At 49.7% G+C, this 15,000-nt stretch overlaps 8 non-coding genes across 8 annotated transcripts; all 8 read right to left on the reverse strand.

Annotated features, from left to right (window-relative positions):
- Positions 1 to 1,372: 1,372 nt before the first annotated feature.
- LOC120038542 lies at positions 1,373 to 1,489 on the reverse strand. Its single transcript, XR_005475110.1, has one exon. It is a non-coding gene; the product is annotated as a U5 spliceosomal RNA (small nuclear RNA).
- A 342-nt stretch (positions 1,490 to 1,831) lies between these two features.
- On the reverse strand, positions 1,832 to 2,029 carry LOC120038540. Its single transcript, XR_005475109.1, has one exon. It is a non-coding gene; the product is annotated as a U2 spliceosomal RNA (small nuclear RNA).
- Positions 2,030 to 5,080: 3,051 nt separating this feature from the next.
- LOC120038543 lies at positions 5,081 to 5,197 on the reverse strand. Its single transcript, XR_005475111.1, has one exon. It is a non-coding gene; the product is annotated as a U5 spliceosomal RNA (small nuclear RNA).
- Positions 5,198 to 5,536: 339 nt separating this feature from the next.
- On the reverse strand, positions 5,537 to 5,727 carry LOC120038532. Its single transcript, XR_005475101.1, has one exon. It is a non-coding gene; the product is annotated as a U2 spliceosomal RNA (small nuclear RNA).
- A 2,954-nt stretch (positions 5,728 to 8,681) lies between these two features.
- LOC120038544 lies at positions 8,682 to 8,798 on the reverse strand. The gene has a single exon (XR_005475112.1). It is a non-coding gene; the product is annotated as a U5 spliceosomal RNA (small nuclear RNA).
- A 339-nt stretch (positions 8,799 to 9,137) lies between these two features.
- Positions 9,138 to 9,329, reverse strand: LOC120038536. Its single transcript, XR_005475105.1, has one exon. It is a non-coding gene; the product is annotated as a U2 spliceosomal RNA (small nuclear RNA).
- A 3,047-nt stretch (positions 9,330 to 12,376) lies between these two features.
- On the reverse strand, positions 12,377 to 12,493 carry LOC120038545. The gene has a single exon (XR_005475113.1). It is a non-coding gene; the product is annotated as a U5 spliceosomal RNA (small nuclear RNA).
- Positions 12,494 to 12,833: 340 nt separating this feature from the next.
- Positions 12,834 to 13,025, reverse strand: LOC120038535. Its single transcript, XR_005475104.1, has one exon. It is a non-coding gene; the product is annotated as a U2 spliceosomal RNA (small nuclear RNA).
- Positions 13,026 to 15,000: the final 1,975 nt, after the last annotated feature.

Raw genomic sequence — 15,000 nt, forward strand, 5'->3', positions numbered from 1 at the left:
CGCTCTCGCTCCCCCCCAGCTGCAGACGCGTATGACCTCTGCCTGGCAGGGCAGTCACGCCACAGGTGTGCTACTGAGTCACACCCGTGACATGCCTTCGGCTTGACACACTCCCTCGCCTCGTGCTCGCCCGACCCACAGTACCTGCACTTCTTCTCACTGCATGATGCTAAAGTATGGCCGTAGGCCATACAACGCCTGCAATACGGGGGCTGACGTGCGTAATGCAACGTCCCCCTGTCAGCCCCCAGGGAGAACATCGCCGGAGGATGGAGGTAACCACCCACCCCCTTTGGGTCCTCCCTAAGAAGGGCCTGTAGAAAACCCTCTCTTCCCAGTCCAAAAACCCCATAGAGTCTCTGAGGAGCCTCGCTGAGGATACTTTGTCCATATACCTCCCCAGGAAGCTCCTCACCTCATCGTCTTTCACGTGGGGGTGTAAACATTATAACCGTTACCACCCGGAAGTTACTCTTGCCAGGTTCGTCACTTCATAATGGCTCAACGGCCTAGTCTTGCTTAAATCTTCAGCTTTCTTCAATATTTCTCCATGCTTCTCCTCACTATGAAATGTCACGTCAAAAGCCCTCTCCATAGGATTTTCTTGTAGGCACAAAACTTCCTTTACCTCGAGCTTCAGTAACCCCATCAATATGTTTCTTCCGAAAACCTCTCTCCCGATAGGCTCCATGTCTTTCTCCCTCCATGCGAACCTCATTGCATTAGTTAAACCAATTCCTTGTACCGATTTATTGAAACTATTTCTCGCCATTTCTAAAACAACAAAACCAACCCGTTCCAACAACGAAACAAACTCTCCCAAAGGAAGCCACAAGCAAACCAAAAATACCGCCTTGTAACCGATACCTTCCCACAATCTACCTCATCGCCTTCCTACTTCGACCTTTTGACTCAGCGAGCTCTGGGGCACCTCGGTACCAAGCTTGATCTGAGCCAAAAGGCCGAGAAGCGATAACCCACAAATGGAACCCTGCACCCGCCGGGCACCCGGGGGTCTCGGCAGACTTTGGCGGTTGGTTGGTTTGGCAAAAGGTGGCGGCTCCTCCTCCCCCCCCCACCCACCCACCCACCCACCCAACCTTTCCCTGGCGACAGACAGGCGGGTGTTTTTTATTTTATTTTTTAAAGTCGCTAATTCGTCTTTAAGTCACTAGCTCTTTACGCCTAGTGCGACGACTATTTGTTCAAAGCCCGGCAAATACGCCAGTCGTCGGGCTTGAACTCAATTGCCCTTAGCGACTACTTGGGAGTGAGTGGAAAAATACACCCACCGCTACGATTCTAAGTCAAACGCATGAGCAAAAAGTCTCTGCATCATCTCTGTCAATTTCTCTTGAAACAAGATATAGCGGGCTCTGCCAGAAGCAAAGCCCTTCCAAAAATACGTTGAACTCATGAGTGTTCCTCTCCACGGAAGTCTTTAGTAAAAGGCGAAAGGCTTGTGCGTAATGAAGAGAAACCAGAGTCGTATGGAAGTCAGAGGTCGGGGCCCGAGACACACACACTGTGCACTCTAGGCCGGTAACTCGCGGGTGGTCACCCAACCCACTCTGCCAACTTTTCGAGGGCTGTGTGTGGGTAAAAAGTCACAGACAGACAGACAGACAGACAGACAGACAGACAGACAGACACTCACTCACTATCCTGGCCAACGTTTTTTTTTTTTTTTTTTTTTTTTTTTTTTTTTTTTTTTAAGTAAAATGGCGGGAAACGGGGGAACCCATGAAAAGCGCTTCGCCCTACTTTCACTTTGGATCTTTCTTCTTTTTCCTTGCTAGCTTTGTCTCTTTCTTTTTTATCCTTGACAACGGGAGAATGCACCGTTCCCGGAGGTACTGCAATACCGGGTCGATGCGTGGAGCGGACGGAGCAAGCCCCATTTCCGACTCCCTGTTCGAAAAATCCATTTAATATGTAGTCCCCCGATGGGGGACGTATCAGATATTAAACTGATAAGAACAGATTTTTTTTTTTTTTTTATTTTTTTTTTTTTTTTATTAAAAAAAAACCAACTCAAATCTTCCAATTTACATAATTACAAATTATATATCTTTAACCAACACAATACATTCTATTACCATCCAAAATCAACTCAAATCTTTCAAATTACACAATTTCCAAACTAAAATTCTCTAACTAACAAAAACCATCCAAAAACTTAACCAATATCTCAACCAAATCAAATAACATCTAGGTGAAACCTCCTCCCCCCACCTCCCCTCTCCCATCTACCCTCCAACCCCAAAGTGTTCCTCAGGGCCATCTCCCTGTCCCTGACTCCCTCCCTTCATTTCCCCCCAATTGTCAACTGTCAACCTGCTCCTTCAAAGGTGCCAAGGACGAAAAGGAAGAGAGGAAAGCAGAAACACCCGAAGGTCCTGCCACCTCTCCCTCCCCCCTTCCCTCCCCACCACCTCTCCCCCTATCCACAGTCTCTCCCTTTTTCTTCTTCTTCGTTTTTTTAATATGCTCCAAAGAACCACTTTTCTCCCTTGCCCTATCCCTCTCCACATACAAACCCTGCTTCCTCATCTCCTCCCCAAACACCCTATCATATCTAACAAGCTCCATCCTATAATCCCTATTCCCCATCATCCTAACCTCCATCTTACACCTCTCCAAGTTCCGACTAGTTTCCTCCTTCCCCCAATTATCTATCGACCTTTTCCCTTCCTCCATCTCCAACATTCTCCCATATACTAACCTTTTTTGCTCCTCCACCCTCCTCTCTTCTACCCTACCTTCCTCTATCCCCTTCCCCTTCCTTTTCCCTCTTTTTCCCTCCTCTTCCCCTTCCCCCTCTCCTTCTGTCCCTGCCCTACCCTCCTGATCTCCAGACAGAAGCTTTTCCCTAACCACCTTCTCAAATTCTCTCTTCACCCTCTCAAATTCCCCTTCCCTCCAACCCTTTACCGGCCCCTTCTTCTCTATCCTCTCCCTCATCATTCGAAGGAGTTCCTCTTTCCTTCCCATGTCCAATTCCTCCACTTCTACTTCCTTTCTCTCCTCTCCCTCTGTCCCCTCCCCCTCTCCTTCCATCTCGCCCGCCCCCCCTTCTATCCCATCCACCCCTACCCTATCCGCCTCCTCGAATAACCCCTTCTCCCTCATCACCTCTCCATATTTTTTTTTTTTCTAAATTTTCACGCCACCTCTTAAACTCCCCTGCCTCCATACCCTCAGCCTTTCTGTGTAAAATTTGAACCTCTTGAGCTTTTTCCCCCTCCCTCCATCCCCCTGGCCCTTTCTCTTCCACCAGCTCCATCATTCCCCCATACATTACTCTTTTTATCTCCTCAGTCCTTTTTCTCCTAACTAGTTCCTCCTCTATCCTCTCCCTCTCCCCCATCCCTCCTTCCATCTCGTCCTCCTCTTCTTCCGTCTCCCCCGTCTCTTCTTCCATCCCGACCTCCTCTCCTTCCATCTCCACCTCCTCTCCCTCTGTCCCAGCCCCCTCTCCTTCTGTCCCGGCTATCTCTCGTTCCGTCCCGGCCACCTCTCTTTCTGTCCCATCCACCACTCCTTCTGTCTCGGCCTCCACTCCTTCTGTCTCAGCCACCACTCCTTCTGTCCCAGCTCTCTTCTCCTCTTCCTCCTCTTCTCTGTCAGACTCCTTTGGTGCAGTTTTTCCCCTTCTGCCACCACCTTCTTCCCGCTCCTCTTCTCTTCTACCCCCATCCCCCGCTCTCGCTCCCCCCCCAGCTGCAGACGCGTATGACCTGCGCCTAGCCGGGCAGTCTCGCCACAGGTGCTCCACCGAGCCACACCCGTGACACGCCTTAGGCTCACTACAGTCCCTCGCCTCGTGCTCGACCGACCCACAGTACCTGCACTTCTTTCCGCTGCACGAGGCCGAGGTATGACCATAGGCCATACAACGCCTGCAGAATGGAGGCTGACGGGCATAGAATAATGTTCCCCTGTCAGCCCCCAGAGAGAACATAGCCGGAGGATGGAGGTATCCTCCCAGACCTCCTGGATCCTCCCTCAGAAGAGCCTGGAAACCTCTCCTCCCCGTCCAAAACCCAAGAGAGTCCTTGAGGTACCTTGCTGAGGATATATTGTCCATGTATCTCCCAAGAAAACTCCTCACCTCCTCGTCCTTCACGTAGGGGTTATACATGGTAACCGTTACCACCCTGAAATTAACCTTGGCCAAATTTGTCACTATATATTGACACATGGGCATTGTCTTCTCCATTTCTCTGGCTTTCCTCAATGTTTCCCCATGCTTTCCCTCTGTGAAAAATGTCACATCGAAAGCAACCTCCGATGGGTTTTCCAGGAAGCAATACACATCCTTTACCCCCAAACTGAGCGCTCCCATCAACAGGGATCTTCCGAAAGTATCCCTTCCAGCCGGCTCCAATCCCTTCTCCTTCCACGCAAATCTTAAGGTGTTGGCAATCCCCATACCAGGCACCGACTTCTGCTCTGCTTTCTGTGCCATCTTCTCACCAGAAAAAAATGCACTTCTCTACAAAAAAAACCTCTAATGCTCCTTTTCCAATTCAATAAAGCTCACAATAAATACCTCTTCAATAGAATCCCAATGATTCCTATCAAAAATTACCGCCCTCCTATCTCCGACCTTCTGACTAAGCGAGCTCTGGGGCACCTCGGTACCAAGCTTGATCTTAGCCAAAAGGCCGAGAAGCGATAACCCACAAATGGAACCCTGCACCCGCCGGGCACCCGGGGGTCTCGGCAGACTTTGGCGGTTGGTTGGTTTGGCAAAAGGTGGCGGCTCCTCCTCCCCCCCCCACCCACCCACCCACCCACCCAACCTTTCCCTGGCGACAGACAGGCGGGTGTTTTTTATTTTATTTTTTAAAGTCGCTAATTCGTCTTTAAGTCACTAGCTCTTTACGCCTAGTGCGACGACTATTTGTTCAAAGCCCGGCAAATACGCCAGTCGTCGGGCTTGAACTCAATTGCCCTTAGCGACTACTTGGGAGTGAGTGGAAAAATACACCCACCGCTACGATTCTAAGTCAAACGCATGAGCAAAAAGTCTCTGCATCATCTCTGTCAATTTCTCTTGAAACAAGATATAGCGGGCTCTGCCAGAAGCAAAGCCCTTCCAAAAATACGTTGAACTCATGAGTGTTCCTCTCCACGGAAGTCTTTAGTAAAAGGCGAAAGGCTTGTGCGTAATGAAGAGAAACCAGAGTCGTATGGAAGTCAGAGGTCGGGGCCCGAGACACACACACTGTGCACTCTAGGCCGGTAACTCGCGGGTGGTCACCCAACCCACTCTGCCAACTTTTCGAGGGCTGTGTGTGGGTAAAAAGTCACAGACAGACAGACAGACAGACAGACAGACAGACAGACAGACACTCACTCACTATCCTGGCCAACGTTTTTTTTTTTTTTTTTTTTTTTTTTTTTTTTTTTTAAGTAAAATGGCGGGAAACGGGGGAACCCATGAAAAGCGCTTCGCCCTACTTTCACTTTGGATCTTTCTTCTTTTTCCTTGCTAGCTTTGTCTCTTTCTTTTTTATCCTTGACAACGGGAGAATGCACCGTTCCCGGAGGTACTGCAATACCGGGTCGATGCGTGGAGCGGACGGAGCAAGCCCCATTTCCGACTCCCTGTTCGAAAAATCCATTTAATATGTAGTCCCCCGATGGGGGACGTATCAGATATTAAACTGATAAGAACAGATTTTTTTTTTTTTTTTTTTTTTATTAAAAAAAAACCAACTCAAATCTCCCAATTTACATAATTACAAATTATATATCTTTAACCAACACAATACATTCTATTACCATCCAAAATCAACTCAAATCTTTCAAATTACACAATTTCCAAACTAAAATTCTCTAACTAACAAAAACCATCCAAAAACTTAACCAATATCTCAACCAAATCAAATAACATCTAGGTGAAACCTCCTCCCCCCACCTCCCCTCTCCCATCTACCCTCCAACCCCAAAGTGTTCCTCAGGGCCATCTCCCTGTCCCTGACTCCCTCCCTTCATTTCCCCCCAATTGTCAACTGTCAACCTGCTCCTTCAAAGGTGCCAAGGACGAAAAGGAAGAGAGGAAAGCAGAAACACCCGAAGGTCCTGCCACCTCTCCCTCCCCCCTTCCCTCCCCACCACCTCTCCCCCTACCCACAGTCTCTACCTTTTTCTTCTTCTTCGTTTTTCTAATATGCTCCAAAGAACCACTTTTCTCCCTTGCCCTATCCCTCTCCACATACAAACCCTGCTTCCTCATCTCCTCCCCAAACACCCTATCATATCTAACAAGCTCCATCCTATAATCCCTATTCCCCATCATCCTAACCTCCATCTTACACCTCTCCAAGTTCCGACTAGTTTCCTCCTTCCCCCAATTATCTATCGACCTTTTCCCTTCCTCCATCTCCAACATTCTCCCATATACTAACCTTTTTTGCTCCTCCACCCTCCTCTCTTCTACCCTACCTTCCTCTATCCCCTTCCCCTTCCTTTTCCCTCTTTTTCCCTCCTCTTCCCCTTCCCCCTCTCCTTCTGTCCCTGCCCTACCCTCCTGATCTCCAGACAAAAACTTTTCCCTAACCACCTTCTCAAATTCTCTCTTCACCCTCTCAAATTCCCCTTCCCTCCAACCCTTTACCGGCCCCTTCTTCTCTATCCTCTCCCTCATCATTCGAAGGAGTTCCTCTTTCCTTCCCATGTCCAATTCCTCCACTTCTACTTCCTTTCTCTCCTCTCCCTCTGTCCCCTCCCCCTCTCCTTCCATCTCGCCCGCCCCCCCTTCTATCCCATCCACCCCTACCCTATCCGCCTCCTCGAATAACCCCTTCTCCCTCATCACCTCTCCATATTTTTTTTTTTTCTAAATTTTCACGCCACCTCTTAAACTCCCCTGCCTCCATACCCTCAGCCTTTCTGTGTAAAATTTGAACCTCTTGAGCTTTTTCCCCCTCCCTCCATCCCCCTGGCCCTTTCTCTTCCACCAGCTCCATCATTCCCCCATACATTACTCTTTTTATCTCCTCAGTCCTTTTTCTCCTAACTAGTTCCTCCTCTATCCTCTCCCTCTCCCCCATCCCTCCTTCCATCTCGTCCTCCTCTTCTTCCGTCTCCCCCGTCTCTTCTTCCATCCCGACCTCCTCTCCTTCCATCTCCACCTCCTCTCCCTCTGTCCCAGCCCCCTCTCCTTCTGTCCCATCCTCCTCTCCTTCTTTCCCGTCCCTCTTCTTCTCTTTCTCCTCTTCTCTCTCTGGCTCCTTCGGTGCAGTTCCTCCTCCTCTGCCACCATCTCCTGCGCGCTCCTCTCCTCTTCTACCCCCATCCCCCGCTCTCGCTCCCCCCCCAGCTGCAGACGCGTATGACCTCTGCCTGGCAGGGCAGTCACGCCACAGGTGTGCTACTGAGTCACACCCGTGACATGCCTTCGGCTTGACACACTCCCTCGCCTCGTGCTCGCCCGACCCACAGTACCTGCACTTCTTCTCACTGCATGATGCTAAAGTATGGCCGTAGGCCATACAACGCCTGCAATACGGGGGCTGACGTGCGTAATGCAACGTCCCCCTGTCAGCCCCCAGGGAGAACATCGCCGGAGGATGGAGGTAACCACCCACCCCCTTTGGGTCCTCCCTAAGAAGGGCCTGAAACCCTCTCTTCCCAGTCCAAAACCCCATAGAGTCTCTGAGGAGCCTCGCTGAGGATACATTGTCCATATACCTCCCCAGGAAGCTCCTCACCTCATCGTCTTTCACGTGGGGGTTAAACATTATAATTGTCACCACCCGGAAATTACTCTTTGCCAGGTTCGTCACTTCATAATGGCTCAACGGCCTAGTCTTGCTTAAATCTTCAGCTTTCTTCAATATTTCTCCATGCTTCTCCTCACTATGAAATGTCACGTCAAAAGCCCTCTCCATAGGATTTTCTTGTAGGCACAAAACTTCCTTTACCTCGAGCTTCAGTAACCCCATCAATATGTTTCTTCCGAAAACCTCTCTCCCGATAGGCTCCATGTCTTTCTCCCTCCATGCGAACCTCATTGCATTAGTTAAACCAATTCCTTGTACCGATTTATTGAAACTATTTCTCGCCATTTCTAAAACAACAAAACCAACCCGTTCCAACAACGAAACAAACTCTCCCAAAGGAAGCCACAAGCAAACCAAAAATACCGCCTTGTAACCGATACCTTCCCACAATCTACCTCATCGCCTTCCTACTTCGACCTTTCGACTCAGCGAGCTCTGGGGCACCTCGGTACCAAGCTTGATCTGAGCCAAAAGGCCGAGAAGCGATAACCCACAAATGGAACCCTGCACCCGCCGGGCACCCGGGGGTCTCGGCAGACTTTGGCGGTTGGTTGGTTTGGCAAAAGGTGGCGGCTCCTCCTCCCCCCCCCACCCACCCACCCACCCACCCAACCTTTCCCTGGCGACAGACAGGCGGGTGTTTTTTATTTTATTTTTTAAAGTCGCTAATTCGTCTTTAAGTCACTAGCTCTTTACGCCTAGTGCGACGACTATTTGTTCAAAGCCCGGCAAATACGCCAGTCGTCGGGCTTGAACTCAATTGCCCTTAGCGACTACTTGGGAGTGAGTGGAAAAATACACCCACCGCTACGATTCTAAGTCAAACGCATGAGCAAAAAGTCTCTGCATCATCTCTGTCAATTTCTCTTGAAACAAGATATAGCGGGCTCTGCCAGAAGCAAAGCCCTTCCAAAAATACGTTGAACTCATGAGTGTTCCTCTCCACGGAAGTCTTTAGTAAAAGGCGAAAGGCTTGTGCGTAATGAAGAGAAACCAGAGTCGTATGGAAGTCAGAGGTCGGGGCCCGAGACACACACACTGTGCACTCTAGGCCGGTAACTCGCGGGTGGTCACCCAACCCACTCTGCCAACTTTTCGAGGGCTGTGTGTGGGTAAAAAGTCACAGACAGACAGACAGACAGACAGACAGACAGACAGACAGACACTCACTCACTATCCTGGCCAACGTTTTTTTTTTTTTTTTTTTTTTTTTTTTTTTTTTTTAAGTAAAATGGCGGGAAACGGGGGAACCCATGAAAAGCGCTTCGCCCTACTTTCACTTTGGATCTTTCTTCTTTTTCCTTGCTAGCTTTGTCTCTTTCTTTTTTATCCTTGACAACGGGAGAATGCACCGTTCCCGGAGGTACTGCAATACCGGGTCGATGCGTGGAGCGGACGGAGCAAGCCCCATTTCCGACTCCCTGTTCGAAAAATCCATTTAATATGTAGTCCCCCGATGGGGGACGTATCAGATATTAAACTGATAAGAACAGATTTTTTTTTTTTTTTTTTTTTTTATTAAAAAAAAACCAACTCAAATCTCCCAATTTACATAATTACAAATTATATATCTTTAACCAACACAATACCTTCTATTACCATCCAAAATCAACTCAAATCTTTCAGATTACACAATTTCCAAACTAAAATTCTCTAACTAACAAAAACCATCCAAAAACTTAACCAATATCTCAACCAAATCAAATAACATCTAGGTGAAACCTCCTCCCCCCACCTCCCCTCTCCCATCTACCCTCCAACCCCAAAGTGTTCCTCAGGGCCATCTCCCTGTCCCTGACTCCCTCCCTTCATTTCCCCCCAATTGTCAACTGTCAACCTGCTCCTTCAAAGGTGCCAAGGACGAAAAGGAAGAGAGGAAAGCAGAAACACCCGAAGGTCCTGCCACCTCTCCCTCCCCCCTTCCCTCCCCACCACCTCTCCCCCTACCCACAGTCTCTACCTTTTTCTTCTTCTTCGTTTTTCTAATATGCTCCAAAGAACCACTTTTCTCCCTTGCCCTATCCCTCTCCACATACAAACCCTGCTTCCTCATCTCCTCCCCAAACACCCTATCATATCTAACAAGCTCCATCCTATAATCCCTATTCCCCATCATCCTAACCTCCATCTTACACCTCTCCAAGTTCCGACTAGTTTCCTCCTTCCCCCAATTATCTATCGACCTTTTCCCTTCCTCCATCTCCAACATTCTCCCATATACTAACCTTTTTTGCTCCTCCACCCTCCTCTCTTCTACCCTACCTTCCTCTATCCCCTTCCCCTTCCTTTTCCCTCTTTTTCCCTCCTCTTCCCCTTCCCCCTCTCCTTCTGTCCCTGCCCTACCCTCCTGATCTCCAGACAGAAGCTTTTCCCTAACCACCTTCTCAAATTCTCTCTTCACCCTCTCTAATTCCCCTTCCCTCCAACCCTTTACCGGCCCCTTCTTCTCTATCCTCTCCCTCATCATTCGAAGGAGTTCCTCTTTCCTTCCCATGTCCAATTCCTCCACTTCTACTTCCTTTCTCTCCTCTCCCTCTGTCCCCTCCCCCTCTCCTTCCATCTCGCCCGCCCCCCCTTCTATCCCATCCACCCCTACCCTATCCGCCTCCTCGAATAACCCCTTCTCCCTCATCACCTCTCCATATTTTTTTTTTTTCTAAATTTTCACGCCACCTCTTAAACTCCCCTGCCTCCATACCCTCAGCCTTTCTGTGTAAAATTTGAACCTCTTGAGCTTTTTCCCCCTCCCTCCATCCCCCTGGCCCTTTCTCTTCCACCAGCTCCATCATTCCCCCATACATTACTCTTTTTATCTCCTCAGTCCTTTTTCTCCTAACTAGTTCCTCCTCTATCCTCTCCCTCTCCCCCATCCCTCCTTCCATCTCGTCCTCCTCTTCTTCCGTCTCCCCCGTCTCTTCTTCCATCCCGACCTCCTCTCCTTCCATCTCCACCTCCTCTCCCTCTGTCCCAGCCCCCTCTCCTTCTGTCCCGGCTATCTCTCGTTCCGTCCCGGCCACCTCTCTTTCTGTCCCATCCACCACTCCTTCTGTCTCGGCCTCCACTCCTTCTGTCTCAGCCACCACTCCTTCTGTCCCAGCTCTCTTCTCCTCTTCCTCCTCTTCTCTGTCAGACTCCTTTGGTGCAGTTTTTCCCCTTCTGCCACCACCTTCTTCCCGCTCCTCTTCTCTTCTACCCCCATCCCCCGCTCTCGCTCCCCCCCCAGCTGCAGACGCGTATGACCTGCGCCTAGCCGGGCAGTCTCGCCACAGGTGCTCCACCGAGCCACACCCGTGACACGCCTTAGGCTCACTACAGTCCCTCGCCTCGTGCTCGACCGACCCACAGTACCTGCACTTCTTTCCGCTGCACGAGGCCGAGGTATGACCATAGGCCATACAACGCCTGCAGAATGGAGGCTGACGGGCATAGAATAATGTTCCCCTGTCAGCCCCCAGAGAGAACATAGCCGGAGGATGGAGGTATCCTCCCAGACCTCCTGGATCCTCCCTCAGAAGAGCCTGGAAACCTCTCCTCCCCGTCCAAAACCCAAGAGAGTCCTTGAGGTACCTTGCTGAGGATATATTGTCCATGTATCTCCCAAGAAAACTCCTCACCTCCTCGTCCTTCACGTAGGGGTTATACATGGTAACCGTTACCACCCTGAAATTAACCTTGGCCAAATTTGTCACTATATATTGACACATGGGCATTGTCTTCTCCATTTCTCTGGCTTTCCTCAATGTTTCCCCATGCTTTCCCTCTGTGAAAAATGTCACATCGAAAGCAACCTCCGATGGGTTTTCCAGGAAGCAATACACATCCTTTACCCCCAAACTGAGCGCTCCCATCAACAGGGATCTTCCGAAAGTATCCCTTCCAGCCGGCTCCAATCCCTTCTCCTTCCACGCAAATCTTAAGGTGTTGGCAATCCCCATACCAGGCACCGACTTCTGCTCTGCTTTCTGTGCCATCTTCTCACCAGAAAAAAATGCACTTCTCTACAAAAAAAACCTCTAATGCTCCTTTTCCAATTCAATAAAGCTCACAATAAATACCTCTTCAATAGAATCCCAATGATTCCTATCAAAAATTACCGCCCTCCTATCTCCGACCTTCTGACTAAGCGAGCTCTGGGGCACCTCGGTACCAAGCTTGATCTTAGCCAAAAGGCCGAGAAGCGATAACCCACAAATGGAACCCTGCACCCGCCGGGCACCCGGGGGTCTCGGCAGACTTTGGCGGTTGGTTGGTTTGGCAAAAGGTGGCGGCTCCTCCTCCCCCCCCCACCCACCCACCCACCCACCCAACCTTTCCCTGGCGACAGACAGGCGGGTGTTTTTTATTTTATTTTTTAAAGTCGCTAATTCGTCTTTAAGTCACTAGCTCTTTACGCCTAGTGCGACGACTATTTGTTCAAAGCCCGGCAAATACGCCAGTCGTCGGGCTTGAACTCAATTGCCCTTAGCGACTACTTGGGAGTGAGTGGAAAAATACACCCACCGCTACGATTCTAAGTCAAACGCATGAGCAAAAAGTCTCTGCATCATCTCTGTCAATTTCTCTTGAAACAAGATATAGCGGGCTCTGCCAGAAGCAAAGCCCTTCCAAAAATACGTTGAACTCATGAGTGTTCCTCTCCACGGAAGTCTTTAGTAAAAGGCGAAAGGCTTGTGCGTAATGAAGAGAAACCAGAGTCGTATGGAAGTCAGAGGTCGGGGCCCGAGACACACACACTGTGCACTCTAGGCCGGTAACTCGCGGGTGGTCACCCAACCCACTCTGCCAACTTTTCGAGGGCTGTGTGTGGGTAAAAAGTCACAGACAGACAGACAGACAGACAGACAGACAGACAGACAGACACTCACTCACTATCCTGGCCAACGTTTTTTTTTTTTTTTTTTTTTTTTTTTTTTTTTTTTTAAGTAAAATGGCGGGAAACGGGGGAACCCATGAAAAGCGCTTCGCCCTACTTTCACTTTGGATCTTTCTTCTTTTTCCTTGCTAGCTTTGTCTCTTTCTTTTTTATCCTTGACAACGGGAGAATGCACCGTTCCCGGAGGTACTGCAATACCGGGTCGATGCGTGGAGCGGACGGAGCAAGCCCCATTTCCGACTCCCTGTTCGAAAAATCCATTTAATATGTAGTCCCCCGATGGGGGACGTATCAGATATTAAACTGATAAGAACAGATTTTTTTTTTTTTTTTTTTTTTTATTAAAAAAAAACCAACTCAAATCTCCCAATTTACATAATTACAAATTATATATCTTTAACCAACACAATACATTCTATTACCATCCAAAATCAACTCAAATCTTTCAAATTACACAATTTCCAAACTAAAATTCTCTAACTAACAAAAACCATCCAAAACTTAAACAATATCTAAACCAAATCAAATAACATCTAGGTGAAACCTCCTCCCCCCACCTCTCCTTTCCCATCTACCCTCCAACCCCATATTGTCACTCAGGGCCATCTCCCGGCACCTGACTCCCTCCCTTCATTTCCCCCCAATTGTCAACTGTCAACCTGCTCCTTCAAAGGTGCCAAGGACGAAAAGGAAGAGAGGAAAGCAGAAACACCCGAAGGTCCTGCCACCTCTCCCTCCCCCCTTCCCTCCCCACCACCTCTCCCCCTATCCACAGTCTCTACCTTTTTCTTCTTCTTCGTTTTTTTAATATGCTCCAAAGAACCACTTTTCTCCCTTGCCCTATCCCTCTCCACATACAAACCCTGCTTCCTCATCTCCTCCCCAAACACCCTATCATATCTAACAAGCTCCATCCTATAATCCCTATTCCCCATCATCCTAACCTCCATCTTACACCTCTCCAAGTTCCGACTAGTTTCCTCCTTCCCCCAATTATCTATCGACCTTTTCCCTTCCTCCATCTCCAACATTCTCCCATATACTAACCTTTTTTGCTCCTCCACCCTCCTCTCTTCTACCCTACCTTCCTCTATCCCCTTCCCCTTCCTTTTCCCTCTTTTTCCCTCCTCTTCCCCTTCCCCCTCTCCTTCTGTCCCTGCCCTACCCTCCTGATCTCCAGACAGAAGCTTTTCCCTAACCACCTTCTCAAATTCTCTCTTCACCCTCTCAAATTCCCCTTCCCTCCAACCCTTTACCGGCCCCTTCTTCTCTATCCTCTCCCTCATCATTCGAAGGAGTTCCTCTTTCCTTCCCATGTCCAATTCCTCCACTTCTACTTCCTTTCTCTCCTCTCCCTCTGTCCCCTCCCCCTCTCCTTCCATCTCGCCCGCCCCCCCTTCTATCCCATCCACCCCTACCCTATCCGCCTCCTCGAATAACCCCTTCTCCCTCATCACCTCTCCATATTTTTTTTTTTTCTAAATTTTCACGCCACCTCTTAAACTCCCCTGCCTCCATACCCTCAGCCTTTCTGTGTAAAATTTGAACCTCTTGAGCTTTTTCCCCCTCCCTCCATCCCCCTGGCCCTTTCTCTTCCACCAGCTCCATCATTCCCCCATACATTACTCTTTTTATCTCCTCAGTCCTTTTTCTCCTAACTAGTTCCTCCTCTATCCTCTCCCTCTCCCCCATCCCTCCTTCCATCTCGTCCTCCTCTTCTTCCGTCTCCCCCGTCTCTTCTTCCATCCCGACCTCCTCTCCTTCCATCTCCACCTCCTCTCCCTCTGTCCCAGCCCCCTCTCCTTCTGTCCCGGCTATCTCTCGTTCCGTCCCGGCCACCTCTCTTTCTGTCCCATCCACCACTCCTTCTGTCTCGGCCTCCACTCCTTCTGTCTCAGCCACCACTCCTTCTGTCCCAGCTCTCTTCTCCTCTTCCTCCTCTTCTCTGTCAGACTCCTTTGGTGCAGTTTTTCCCCTTCTGCCACCACCTTCTTCCCGCTCCTCTTCTCTTCTACCCCCATCCCCCGCTCTCGCTCCCCCCCCAGCTGCAGACGCGTATGACCTGCGCCTAGCCGGGCAGTCTCGCCACAGGTGCTCCACCGAGCCACACCCGTGACACGCCTTAGGCTCACTACAGTCCCTCGCCTCGTGCTCGACCGACCCACAGTACCTGCACTTCTTTCCGCTGCACGAGGCCGAGGTATGACCATAGGCCATACAACGCCTGCAGAATGGAGGCTGACGGGCATAGAATAATGTTCCCCTGTCAGCCCCCAGAGAGAACATAGCCGGAGGATGGAGGTATCCTCCCAGACCTCCTGGATCCTCCCT

The sequence above is a fragment of the Salvelinus namaycush genome, unplaced genomic scaffold (assembly GCF_016432855.1).
Source record: "Salvelinus namaycush isolate Seneca unplaced genomic scaffold, SaNama_1.0 Scaffold2243, whole genome shotgun sequence".
Lineage (NCBI taxonomy): Eukaryota > Metazoa > Chordata > Actinopteri > Salmoniformes > Salmonidae > Salvelinus > Salvelinus namaycush.